Genomic DNA, 15,237 nt, shown 5'->3' with positions numbered 1-15,237 from the left:
TTTGCCCCGGTTCTGCGCTGTTATTGGTTCCTGCAGGCACCGAGCCATCATGCGACAGCCGCCATCACGTTTCTACAGTGGACGCACGTGTAAGGTGGTGTGATGTGGCGATCTACTGACCAACAGTCACAGAAACACACTGTGAAATACAGAACCATGCAAAACATGTCATTATGAAACAAATGACACGAGAATGCTTTAAATGATAATGTAAAATAGTGCGTAAAATATACAGAAAATGATGTTGCCACTTTCACATTTCACATTGCATCTGAAAAACAACACACAGACTATAACATGTAGCCTACAAAATACACTGTTATTAATATGATGTACGATTGCACATTGGTATTTAAATAATAATAATATAATAGTGTAAACACTATATGCACAACCTTCTTGACCAACAAAACAGGATGAATCGATAATAATAATAATATAATAATTAAGCCTTTATTAGTCCCACAATGGGGAAATTATTTCTCTGCATTTGACCCATCCCGGAGGAGCAGTGGGCTGCTAAGAAGCACCCGGGGAGCAACTTGGGGTTAGGTGTCTTGCTCAAAGACACCTCGGCATGTTGACTCAAGACGGGTTCGAACCACCAACCTTGTGGTTACGTGTGCCACAGCCGCCCATGAGATGTTTCTTGTGTGACACCTTGGTAATGAGACACCTTTTTATAGGCCATCAGTTGGGACTGAACCAGCTGATATTAATTTGCACTGACAAAGGGAAGGATTGCTTTCTAATGACTGATAGATTTCAGCTGGTGTCTTGGCTTTACATGCCTTTTTGCACCTCCCTTTCTTCATGTGTTCAATACTTTTTTTTGTCATTCCATTTTATTACACATAACTTAATTTCTGAATTTATTTGTTTGGTTTTCTTTGTATGTATGGATTACTTTGGTTGTTACCGACATCTGGTGAAAATTTCATGTCAATAGCACCTTTAGAAATATATTTACTGTGATAAATGGTGACGTGTTCAATACTTATATATATATATATATAGTATAAATATTGAGACGCAGGCCAGATAGTGCCTGCTTTTATTATAATTTTTGTTTGTTATGAAAGTTATTGAGTTCCTGGTTGATATGCTTTTGATGTATATGTCTCTCTTTCTGTTACATCCTAAAAGTCAAACAACACAAAAATGTAATCGTAATGCCAAATTCAAAAAGTTAAATGATGTGATCATTTACTGACAGTTTTACTATAAACTCACTCTCATAGGAACCACAGGCAGGTCTTATAGAAATACTGTAAATTACTATTAAGAAAAAAAGTATATTTTTCAAATGTTTTGGACATCTTGCACTATATGGGATTTGTACCTCTCTCCTTGTGCATAAGTATTTAGAAAATATATTTTATTATTATTGATTTCTACACCAATGCCATCTATATTTTTATGCACTTATTGCATCTAGCAGATTAAGTTCTTCTGTCTTTGATTGTGATTGATTACCCCATACTGTGGACTCTCTGTGGAGAAGGTGGCTGTCAGTACAGTTAAGACTATTTTTAATTCTTCATCGCTTTTAACAAACAGCTTTGATGCAAATCCCGTTACTGAGAAGAAACTGTGCAGAAATACAACAAAGCATACTCTTTAATACTCCATGAATGTGTGAGCACGTGTTGGCAAGTATAAAAGAGCCATCACAGAGGATAAACTAATGTGAGTAAGATGTGACATTGTACATATTACAGCATCTAATTGTTTTATGCTACCTTCTTTTCAGCACAAGAGGGTGCTGGTGATCTTGATGCAGCCCAAGCTTTGGACTAAAACACCCTCTTTTCTTCACACTAGGACACTTAGTAGACGATTAGAACTGAGCCTTTGTTATGGTTGTCTGTGTCTCTTTTTAGAATATGGCTCAGAGATGTTAAAAATGATACAAGACAATGTTAAAAATGATGTGTAGATAATAAAAACCTAATGATGGTTGTATTTGATTTAGCTGCTTCAGTCTCAGGGTCCTGGTTTTGTTCAAGACAATACAAAACTACATGATTTCAACCAAAAGGAAGTGTAGTTTGATCATAGTAATAGAATGTAACCCTGCTATTGCAATGCACTACACGTAAAAATGTATATATATATGTCAGTTTGACTCACATTCTATTTCTTTTGCCCTGCACATATAAAACTATGGTGATTTTATATCGTATACATGGATATATATATATACATATACACCCATATATATATATATATATATGTATATATATATATATGTGTATATGTATACCTTTATATATATATACACATATATGTAGAATATATATATATATACATATATACACATATATGTCATATATACAAGAAATATATATACACACATATATATATATATATATATATATATACAAATGGTGATAATAAATATTACTTAAATAAATGAATGTGGGATCTTTTCTTGTAATTGACAGTTTTTACACAAATGTATTGGTACTTTTACCTAAGTTAAGGATCTGAGTACTTCTTCTACTTCTTCTTGTGTTATAATTATGCGTTAAAGGTCCTGCACACCCACACAGGTTTTTTTAATCATTGTGGCTGATTGGATGCTCAGGTTGAAGGTGGGCGGTGCTATTCTGGGTGTTACGAGAGTTCACAGAAAACTCCATGTGCCGATATTTAAAATCACCAGTGTGAGTTTTCCATGGGTGTGCAGGGCAAAAGAAATAGAATGTGAGTCAAACTGACATTCCTGTTTTTACGTAGGAGGATGGTCATAGCGGCGGACATTTTTACGTGTACTGTTGGCATTGCAACCGTTGTAGCAGGGTTACATAATTCTATTACTATGATCAATGCACCACGCCACTTCCTTTTGAAGTAGTCAAGTGACAACAGCAAACAGTTCCATGTCCGTTCTACTCATTCTAATCCTATGGTAGGGCCTTCACTGACATTTTGACGAGTCTAAAGCACAGGTGTTACTAATGGCATTAACAAAGGCTCAGTTCTAGTCGTCTACTAAGTGTCCTAGTGTGACAGTGAGTCAGCATGAACAAAACCAGGACCCTGAGACTGAAGCAGCTAAATCGAATACAACCATCATTAGGTTTTTATTATCTACACACCTGTGCTTTTCGTACTCTGACGTTTTGAAAAGTGTTCCCTGAATACGTTTGTTGCATTATCTATCAGTTGGGGTTACAGTGAAAATGTATTTAGAGTTCAAGCACATGTGGTTGAAATCATGTAGTTTTGTATTGTCTTGTATCATTTTTAACATCTCTGAGCCATATTCTAAAAAGAGACACAGACAACCATAAAGAGGGTGTTTTAGTCCAAAGCTTGGGCTGCATCAAGATCACCAGCACCCTCTTGTGCTGAAAAGAAGGTAGCATAAAACAATTAGATGCTGTAATATGTACAATGTCACATCTTACTCACATTAGTTTATCCTCTGTGATGGCTCTTTTATACTTGCCAACACGTGCTCACACATTCATGGAGTATTAAAGAGTATGCTTTGTTGTATTTCTGCACAGTTTCTTCTCAGTAACGGGATTTGCATCAAAGCTGTTTGTTAAAAGCGATGAAGAATTAAAAATAGTCTTAACTGTACTGACAGCCACCTTCTCCACAGAGAGTCCACAGTATGGGGTAATCAATCACAATCAAAGACAGAAGAACTTAATCTGCTAGATGCAATAAGTGCATAAAAATATAGATGGCATTGGTGTAGAAATCAATAATAATAAAATATATTTTCTAAATACTTATGCACAAGGAGAGAGGTACAAATCCCATATAGTGCAAGATGTCCAAAACATTTGAAAAATATACTTTTTTTCTTAATAGTAATTTACAGTATTTCTATAAGACCTGCCTGTGGTTCCTATGAGAGTGAGTTTATAGTAAAACTGTCAGTAAATGATCACATCATTTAACTTTTTGAATTTGGCATTACGATTACATTTTTGTGTTGTTTGACTTTTAGGATGTAACAGAAAGAGAGACATATACATCAAAAGCATATCAACCAGGAACTCAATAACTTTCATAACAAACAAAAATTATAATAAAAGCAGGCACTATCTGGCCTGCGTCTCAATATTTATACTGTATATATATATATATAAGTATTGAACACGTCACCATTTATCACAGTAAATATATTTCTAAAGGTGCTATTGACATGAAAAACAACCAAAGTAATCCATACATACAAAGAAAACCAAACAAATAAATTCAGAAATTAAGTTATGTGTAATAAAATGGAATGACAAAAAAAAGTATTGAACACATGAAGAAAGGGAGGTGCAAAAAGGCATGTAAAGCCAAGACACCAGCTGAAATCTATCAGTAATTAGAAAGCAATCCTTCCCTTTGTCAGTGCAAATTAATATCAGCTGGTTCAGTCCCAACTGATGGCCTATAAAAAGGTGTCTCATTACCAAGGTGTCACACAAGAAACATCTCATGGGCGGCTGTGGCACATGTAACCACAAGGTTGGTGGTTCGAACCCCTCTTGAGTCAACATGCCGAGGTGTCCTTGAGCAAGACACCTAACCCCAAGTTGCTCCCCGGGCGCTTCTTAGCAGCCCACCGCTCCTCCGGGATGGGTCAAATGCAGAGAAATAATTTCCCCATTGTGGGACTAATAAAGGCTTAATCATGATGGGTAAAAGCAAAGAGCTCTCTCAAGACCTTCGCAACCTTATTGTTGCAAAACATACTGATGGCATTGGTTACAGAAGAATTTCTAAACTTCTGAATGTTCCAGTGAGCACTGTTGGGGCCATAATCCGGAAGAGGAAATAACATAATTTCAACATAAACCGGCCACGAGCCGGTTTATGTTGAAATTATGTTCTTTGCTCCTCGCTCGCACGCAAGATTTCTGACAGAGGAGTGAAAAGAATTATCAGAAGAGTTGTCCAAGAGCCAAGGACCACTTGTGGAGAGCTTCAGACCTGGAATTAGCAGGTACAATACAATGCACTCAACCGCCGTGGCCTGTATACACACTCACCACGCAAGACTCCATTGCTGAAGAAAAAGCATGTTGAAGCTCGTTTAAACTTTCCTGCACAACATTTAGACAAGCCTGTGAAATACTGGGAGAATATAGTCTGGTCAGATGAGACCAAAATTGAACTCTTTGGATGCCATAATACACACCATGTTTGGAGGTCAAATGGCACTGCACATCACCCCAAAAACACCATACCAACAGTGAAGTTTGGAGGTGGGAACATCATGGTGTGGGGCTGTTTTTCAGCATATGGCACTGGCAAACTTCATATAATTGAAGGAAGGATGAATGGAAAAATATACCGAGACATTCTTGATAAAAATCTGCTGCCATCTACCAGGATGATGAAGATGAAACGAGGGTGGACATTTCAGCCAAGGAAACTCTCAATTGGTTTCAGAGAAAGAAAATAAAGCTGCTAGAATGGCCCAGCCAATCACCTGACTTGAATCCAATAGAAAATCTATGGAAAGAACTAAAGGTCAGAGTTCATAGAAGAGGCCCACGGAACCTTCAAGATTTGAAGACTGTTTGTGTGAAAGAATGGGCCAAAATCACACCTGAGCAATGCATGCGACTAGTTTCTTACAGGAGGCGTCTTGAAGTTGTCATTACCAACAAAGGCTTTTGTACAAAGTATTAAATAAATTTCAGTAAGCGTGTTCAATACTTTTTCCCTGTGTCATTCCATTTTATTACACATAACTTAATTTCGGAACTTATTTGTTTGGTTTTCTTTGTATGTATGGATTACTTGGGTTGTTACCGACATCTGGTGAACATTTCATGTCAATAGCACCTTTAGAAATATATTTACTGAGAAAAATGGTGATGTGTTCAATACTTATTTTACCCGCTGTTTATATCTGTGATATATATATATTCTATTTCTATATAAAAAAAGTTATTATTATTATTATCATAAGATGTTTCATGACCTCGGCCTAGGGCAACATTCCATATTTATGCTGTTGAAAATGCAGAAAAAAATGAACCCCTGTTCACTTATGCCGTAGTGTGATATGATGTGATGTATGTGGGAAGAGGTGCGGGGAAAGAGAGGATGTTGTTGGACTCTGGAGAATCACCACGCATAGAGACCGATCGGCCTGGGAAAAACAGTAGGTGCACGAGAAGAGAAGCCCACGTATGTCAGGCAGAGAAAGAGAGGGAGCTGTAAATAGAAAGAGAGAGAGAAAGACCCGGGCCTGAATGCCGTAATGCAACCATGAATAAGAGATGCTCTGAATGCAGCTTTGTTGACGCGTGCACATGCACGGCACGGCTCAGCATTCCATTAGAAGGAAACCCAGGCCATTAGTAGTTTTATCTTCTTTGTGTGGGACAGCGCTGACAAGACTCCCCTCTTCACCCACCCCCTCCCTCACCCTCCCTCAGCACACACTCATAATCACACATCAACACACAAACACTCAGCTGGCCTCTCTGATGCAGATGTTTTGGATGGGTTGCTACACACAGTTTTAATGGTGGTCATAAGGCTCTTAGCAGGCTTCGTTTTTCAAAAGGCCGTCCCTCCTTTCATGCTGATGAGACGCCTCAAACAGCTGACGTGTGTGTTTCTTGCGCCAATCCCATCCGATTGTTCGAATGCAAAATGTCTCACGTCAGCTGGCTCTCCAATCACAAAACACTTGTCTCTTTCTGTGCAGATAGACATGCCCACAACAGCTGACGCCTTCCACAAAGCTCTGTCTTTAACCCTCACACGCATCAAACATGTATTGAGTGTGACATTCAAATGTTTCCAAAAAATGCTCAAATTTTACACTAATAAACAGCTGAAGGCATCTGTCTCATCACACACATAAACAAGTGAACCGGTAAGTGAATTAAATTGTTAAATGCTTTTATGTATCCTCAGTTCTTGTATATGGCCACAACTTCTCTCAGGCAGCTGGAGGATCAAACGGTGCAGTTTGCAACTGTTTATCCCAAAGGTAAGAGAGAGAAAAACTTTGCTTTTGAGTTATGTGTGTGTGTGTGTGTGTGTGTGTGTGTGTGTGTGTGTGTGTGTGTGTGTGTGTGTGTGTGTGTGTGTGTGTGTGTGTGTGTGTGTGTGTGTGTGTGTTTTTCTGCTCATTTCCTACTTCGCAATCTTGACCCAAAAAAAGGTCCAGGACAGTAGCATGCCAGAAAAATGTACATTGTCAACGTCAATTCTCATTCCCCGTACAAAAGTCATAATACGAAGTTGCTATTCAGCAACATTAGCTTGCTAGTTAGCAAAGAATATTAAAATCATACACAAGTGCAACATAGTTTAAAGAAGATTTCATCACTCTTTTTATATTAACAATGTATCACATGACTATTCAAAAACAGCTTTTGGGGTCTTTTAGCTCATTGCGTTTGTTTTCAAGCGTGCTACTTAAATGTTTTATATATATATGCCCTGAACAGCAGGTATTAGCAGGTTAGCTAGCTAGCTGGTGAAAAAAGTGGCGCGTTAAGCAGTTTAAGAGAGGGATATTTTTCTTAAGAGATGGTGGAGACCAAAAACAGAGCTCAAAGGAAAATCAATTCAGGACTTAAATTCATCAGGTGGCCAGAAACAGGACTTTTAAATTCATGTTATTAGTTGCTCATCTGCTGTTATTGTAACCTTCCCTTAGAGAAAGTCATAGTTTAACATTTTTCTCTTTTGCTTCTTTATTGCAAAGCGCCCAGCGAGCAACTTGGGGTTAAGTGTCTTGCTCAAAGGCAATTTGACCTGCTAATAGTAGGAGACAGGGATCAACCCACCGACCTTGTAATGAAAGGATGACCCGCTTTACCTTCTGAGCCACAGCCGCCCCAGCATAAAATGCTGCACACATTCATGCAAATATATATATATTCTAAAATGCACTAGCATGATAGGTAACTAATAATAAGACTGACAAGAGCCATTATTTTGCATTAAGTACAATTGCTGATAATAAAGTCTAGTCTTCTCTCATTTAGCACTTAGTGTCTGCTAAGATCGTATAAAGTGAGGAAGTTGAGTCATTGTTGGTGCATCCATTTTCACCTGGAAACAGTGAACCATTTGACTAAAAAGTTCAGTAAATAATGGTCCCATTTAGAGTAAAATATAAAGACTTAAAGAGGATTATGCTTTTGGGCGGGCTTAATCTGATTGACAGGTCGCTGTAGTACCAGAGACATATACAGCGTCACTACCTCACTCCTGGCGACGGCAAAATCGCCAAACTCAAGGCTTAATTACTACAGCAACAAACCAATGGTTGACGACACGGTGACTACATCCACTTCTTATATACAGTCTATGGTCTAGTCTAGTCTCCTTTTGAACGTTGAGAGCTAAGGAAGAGGGTCAAACATATTTCAAACGCATACACACACAAGATTCAAAATGAACCAGAGCTGAAAATGACAACTATTATTGCACCCTTACAATGGATATCTTTCCAAACACACATTAGTGACTCTGCCAGCGAGCCAACATGCAAACAAAAAGAGAGTACGTAATATCCACAAGGCCGCCCGCCCACCAAACAAACGCACAAACACACACGCTCATATGCACACACTTGACCTTGATACAGACAACAGGGTGGCAATCCTCCCCATTGACTGGGTCCATTAGGGGCCAAAGTGCAGCTGAGCCACATGCTGCACTGCCACAAAGAGACACACTGGATTACAAGGGAGGCAGCCAGGCACACAATGGAGGAGGGGTGGGGGCGGTGGTGGTGGTGGGGTCGGATGAGAGGAGCGGGATGATGGACACAGCAGGAGGGAGGATGGGGATGGGATTGGGTTAGAAAGGGAAAGTAGGATTTAATCCATTTCCATAAAGGTTTCCATTGTAAACATATTAACAGCTGGCTATTCTGTGAAACTGCCATTTAAGTCGACCGATTGTGGGGAATCTATTCATGATTTGACAAAGACTAACAAACAGATGGGGTAAAAAACATGAACTCCATCAGCTCATAAAAGTAGGACTTCATTTTTGTGTGGATTTGTTGAGATGAAAACTTTTTTTTTGAGCGTTGACAGACACGAGGTCAGGGGAGTTCAAAGTTTTGAGTGTAGAGAGGGTAAGATGAGAAAGGCTTAAAGCTGGAATTGAATATTCCCTTTATGGGACATGATGTGGAAGAGTGGATGCTTTTAGAAACAGAGGGAACACACAGGCACTCCACTTTTAGTCATTCACTGGTCCAAATCATTTTTTCTCAGTTTCCCACCCTGTACGTACCTTCTCCATTCTTTTTCATGTCTATTTATCTATGTATGAATTTCAAGTTTCAAAGAAAGAAGTCCATTCTCGCTGACACCTCTACGTTGATTTAGTTAAAAAAAAGAGTTAATATTTCGTTCACAAGGACCTTTCTCAAGACATATCCACGCTGTATATTCTCGTTCAGTTTTTTTTCAGTAATGTAAGGCTGAGCTTTCTGATCTGGGGCTCCATCTGAGATGTGAGTCATGAATTAATGATCAGTGCTGAGTAAGACCCTGTCTCTAAGTACTGCTAGTGCTCACATCACCAATGCTGCCCCATCTGTGCATGCGTGCGTGCGTGAGCGTGCGTGTGCGCGCGTGTTTGCTAGTTTGAATGTGGCATCTCTTCGCACGCAACCCGAGGCGGTTAACCCTTCACACACATATATTGGCGGTTGAACAGCGAGAGAAGGTGAAACAGTGACCCTTGACAAAGAAAAGTGTTTCTTTGTGAATGATTCTAGATGATTAAAAGGTGAATATTTATTAGGAGGATGTAGTGGACAATGCTGAAGACTTCATCAAAAATAATTGTCCAACTAGATTTTCTGCAGATTTCCCAAGTAGTGATTCATTACATTTAAATAGAAAGCAAGCAACCTCCAGCAGTAGATTAGCTTACATTAGCTTAGCATAAAAACTGGAAACAGGTGGAAACAGCTACCCGGCTTTGTTTCAAAGGTAACAAAAAAACGTACTATAATTTGTTGGTTTGTGAGCCGAATATGTTACATTTTGGACAGAACCAGGCAAGCTATTTGCCCTGGTTTCCCTAGTCTTTATGCTAAGCTAAGCGACTGCTGGATGTAGCTTCATATCATGTACAGACATGATTGAACTTCTCAAGTATATCAGCAGGAAAGCAAATAAAAGGTTAAGCAATTCTTAAAACATTAAGCGCAATCACCATACAATTTTTATACTGATTTGTCCTGGAAAGGCTGTCACTTGCTCAAACCATTTAACTCACGTGTTGAAAGTAAAAAACTTCACAATAACAAGTTTACCACTGTCAAAATAAAAAAAGTCCCTTTATGACTGTCAGAGCCAAGACATTTAAAAGTGCAAGTAATTGTGTCAAAAATACATTAAATATGTGTTTCTTTTCATCATTTGTCATTGAGACTTAAATACAGTAAGTAATAAACTGATAAAGCGAGTAGTAAAAAATAAATATAAAATGATAAATTCATGAACATTAGGAACAGCTTGGCAACAAAAACCTAAATGTCAGTGACAGTTAGGCTCCGTGATTTAGACGGATGAATGTCTAAGTCTAATAAAAGTTACTGTTGATGTTTGACAACCTTCTATCTGTCTGTTTAATCACTGTGTGTGCGTGTGTGTCTGTGTGTGTTTGTGTCTTTGGTGTCACATTGTGTTCACGTCCTGACCAGTGTGTTGACGAACTGGTCTCGCTTTCTCTAATGGAGCATCGGTAATCTGTTGAAGGACTTGTAATCCCAACACACCAAACACACATAGACAGAAAAAGCTGTGATCTAATCTAATGCACACCCTCTTTACTGGCTCCGACAGCTCATCAAATATATGTCACACCAGATATCACTTAAGATTAATGGGATATGGGTGAATGCGTGGACACTCCATGGATTACAAACAGCTTGTCTAAAGCCAGAAGGTGTTTCCAGAGCCTTCTCTGTGGAAACTGCAGGGTGCTCATGGGTGTTTCAAAGACCGCAATAAATGGAGCTAATAGATCTGTTAGTATATGTCATTTATGCAACATGTTTTCATACCTAAACGACAGAAATGGTTGTTTGCCAATGACTCGCAAAATTACATATATGGCCGTTCTTTAGAGAGGCGTACCGCCCTTTGCCGGTGTCCCCTCGGGGAACTTATTTCAGAAAAAAATGTCCATTAGTCAGTGGCGAAAGAAGAAATTTACCTCGGCTTGCTAGCTAGCTAGGTAACTTAGCTATGTTCCAGGCACAAATGTAACGTTAATCGTACATACGAACCACACAGGCATTGTAGCATCAGCGAGAGACGCGACTTTTGGTTGTGTAGTGATTCTAATTACATATTTTCACAGTCTTGTATTTCAACAGTCTCACAACAAGACGCAACTTCTTGACTTGCAAAATTGTCTTTCTAAATTGACAAACATAGGTGTAATTCATGGCACAATTAAAACGGGATTTAATAATGATTTGCCTCTCGCCATTGACTACTGTGCATATTTTTCCGAAGTAAGGTCTCATGGTGGGCACCCGGAAGGGGCGGGACTTTGCCCCCTACTCAAGGTTGTGAAAAGGTAGCAGTTATAAACACGTGTTTAAATGTTGTAAAATTAATTATTTGCTAACCCGCTTCAGTAATATAGTGAGCATGGTAAAAATGATGTCTTATATGTTTGATGAGTCACTGTTAAAGATTTGTTTGCTCACATATTTAGGTACAAAGGATGGTCTTAAATGTCATTTAAAAGTAGCAACATCTTTATTCATTTAGCTTCTGCCATGCTATACCAGACAGGAGTAACTACTCAGCCAATGTATTTAATATGTTAATGCTCTCAAGTCTTACCAAAAGCACACCTTTCTGCTCTTCCCATTCTGCTGACATTACATGAGTGTAGCATCAGTACATCTGAAGCTGAGCAGCACAGCTCTCATTCTTCCTGCTCTTGGGAATCAATAGTGTCAAGAAAAAAAACAACTCCTCAAGGTTTTACTAGAACAGTGTGACAGCCAATTTCCCGATCATTTCACACCTTTCTGTGTAAGTGGTTAACGGCCTCTGCTCCCAGTGTGCACTCTCGCTCCAGCAGCACAGGGATGGCGGTTACAGGAAATCATCCGCTGTTGAATGGAAATGGATTTTTTTTTTTAAATAGTGGCGGTCCATGACCCTAACGGGTGAAGGGTGCTAATGTCATCTAGCCAGCCTCCTGGTATCTTTATTCCCTGAGATGGCCACAGCTCTTAGTGGAGCCTGTAAAGTGTCATATCTTTTACAGTGGGCGGTAGGGAGTGAGTGTTAAGACAATTTTCAATTATTTTCCATCTAAATTTATTCTCTCTTTATCTCTCTCAGTCCTGTTTTCGCAGCTTCCATACTGGATTTGCTCTCCTCCCCATTAATAATAAGTCAACTTTATTCATGCTCAAAAAAGCAAGAACTGTGTGTTCTGGTTTTTAAACCGTGTATAGTGAGTTTATCAGAAGTTTTAATACTGATGTAATATGGTACTATGTTAAAGGTAGGTTCTGGTATAGCACTATGGATGCCGCAATGGGGAGTTTATAAAGGGACTCCTGAACTCTTTACTGGGGTAAGAAATTGAAGAAGCGAAACCAGATAAGTATCTTGGGACGACTTCTAACATCGCTGGGTGTGAATGTGACTGTGGTACAGTGGTGACTGTGGTGGGAGGGTGACCAGGCTTCCTACTGTAGCCAGTCATTGAGCTAAGCTAAGCTAACTGGCTGCTCGCTACAGCTGACTATCAACTCAACTGAGGTCTGTGTACTTCCCTAAATTCTGAGAGTCACTAGAACGTTGCGTCAACTACATTTAGTACGTCAGATATTTGGAAGCCAATCCCTGTCCGATACATGTATGCAGACACATAACGACAGAGAAATGTCTTCGACATAACACCATCTAAAAAACCTGAAACCTCCAGCGCAGAGCAGACTTGTCACTACAGAGAGCTAGAGTGAGCATAAGTATGGGAAAAAGAAAAACGGAATTCTGGAGCTTCCTTCTTTTTCTACCAAAAAAATCCCACTTCATATTCTTGTATGTTTCACAACCAGGTGGCAACCTCCAGTTCTAAAAATTGAAGCCAACGCGGAAGTGCCCTGGCCTTGCACTCTCTCTAATGGCCATCAGGGGGAGACTCCTCTGGTTGCAGAAATAAGACTGATTATGTGAAGTCTATGCGAAAATGACCCTACTTCTCACTCGATTTATCAGCTCAGTTAACATTGTAAATACGTGTATGTCTCAATCGCTAGTTTTGAGTCTTGCTCAATACAGCATGATGTTCACTTAGTAAACTATGATCCCATTTAGAGAAAAACATACAATAAAGTAGGCTATGCTACATGGCGGGCTATCTTGAGATTGGCCGGTCGCTACAGCTACCAGAGGCTTCTCTACTTCACTTCTCAGCAGTCCAAACATAGTCGCTTCAAGCTTACTGGTTGCAAAAAAACAAGATTGCAACAGCATGTCCAACTAGAGGCTTCAAAACCGCAGTCCACAAACCAATGGGTGACGTCACGACGACTACGTCCACTTATTATATAGAGTCTATGAGGCAACCTAGCGGTAGCAACAGTGGTTGTGGAAGAGGCAAGGCCAAAAGATGAATTTCTCAAGGGGACGAAAGAGTAGATGTGCTTACAATGTACCATATTACAAGACCTCTTTTGACAGATGGTGCCAATTTACTCAAATCTCCTGATTCAGCACAGTACAGATTTTTGAGATGAACGGTTTGTGCCCGACACCAGGCTGAAAGTCACAAAGTGTAATGTTATCAGAGCAGGAATGAAGCGCCGCTCAGGACTCCTATCTAAAGAACACTGTGCTGATAGCTAGCAGTGGATAACAGCACTGCCCATAGACCAGGACAGACTTCTGCTCCGCTTTGAATGCAATGTCTGAAGACAGGATATTCTGTCGCTGCTGAAGTCTAACTTTTGACTGGTTTTCGCACGTAGTTAAACGATTTGTCTGAAAATTTTATTTTCTGTTCTTTATTTAAAGTTATTTTTCCCCCTAGGGTTTCATGTTTGAGTTTCTTTAAGTGCACCCTTATCTTTGTTTATCCATGGTGGCTATCCGGCAGCTAATCTTCTGTTTGTTACAAACAAACTGCTGTTGCTGCTGTCGTTGGAAACTTGAACTGTTATCAGCATTTACGCTTCAGCCGACACTTTGACTGACACTTCTCTCTGTTTGTACACTTGAAACGACAGGAATAATTCTTCAGGACTTCCACCTCAACAGACCAGCCCTGACATTTCAACTCCTTTCAGTGCCCCACACCATTGAATCTTCAGCTCTTTTCAGCATTTTCACTTCAACTGATACCAAAACTTCACTCAGTGGTTGAATTGTCACTTCAACCACTTTCAGTGCTCACACAACTGCAAATTCAGTTACTGTCTGTCAGCAAGCACACAGTCTTAGCAAAATTCAGCCTTCAAGTTTGGGGTTAAATTTGGATTTCCATTTAGTTCTCTATTGATATGTTAAATCCAACAAACTACACGGAGCATCCATTCTGGGTGTGTGTGTGTGCTGTTGTTGATCAGGCATTTTCCCTCTCAATGGGACACCTGAACAGATGAAAATGAATGAACCGTGTCCTGTCGGACTGATGAATTGTGCACGTGCATGTGTTTGTATTGAGATTTCTATTGAAAATGTAAGCAGCATTATGCACCTTGCAGGCTGGGAGAGTAAAACATGTGAAATATTGTTAACCCTTTAATGGAGTCGCTAAGATAAGATTAACCGACAATTTTTTTTTGGCATTCTTTGGTTACTCTGAATTCTCTGGTCTAATTTACAGTAAAAGTACATATTCAACAATCTGCATATGCTTCTTCATTATAGACAACATGTCAAATGTTGAATAGAAAACATAGTTACACTATGCATCGGTTTCTATTGACAGGAATAATACATTTAATAAAATAGTCATCCAATGTCCAAACATAAGACCTGTTCATCTGTGTTTTGGTGCAGCAGCACAACAGCTTTTTGGATCCTCTTTTTGTGGTCTTCAACAAACCGTCTCTGACTTGTAGACAAACACAGTAAAACTAGTACACACTTTGGGTAGAAGTTTAACTGCCCACAGTGATCAGAAGGAATCCACTATCACTATTTTTTTTAAAGAATTCTAACAAATATACAATAGGTAAAACATTTTTGTTTGTTTAATTGATTGGTCGACAGTTTGTAATCAGAAAACATTGTACAG

The sequence above is a fragment of the Anoplopoma fimbria genome, chromosome 11 (genome assembly GCF_027596085.1).
Source record: "Anoplopoma fimbria isolate UVic2021 breed Golden Eagle Sablefish chromosome 11, Afim_UVic_2022, whole genome shotgun sequence".
Classification (NCBI taxonomy): Eukaryota; Metazoa; Chordata; class Actinopteri; order Perciformes; family Anoplopomatidae; genus Anoplopoma; species Anoplopoma fimbria.
This window is presented reverse-complemented; position numbering follows the sequence as displayed.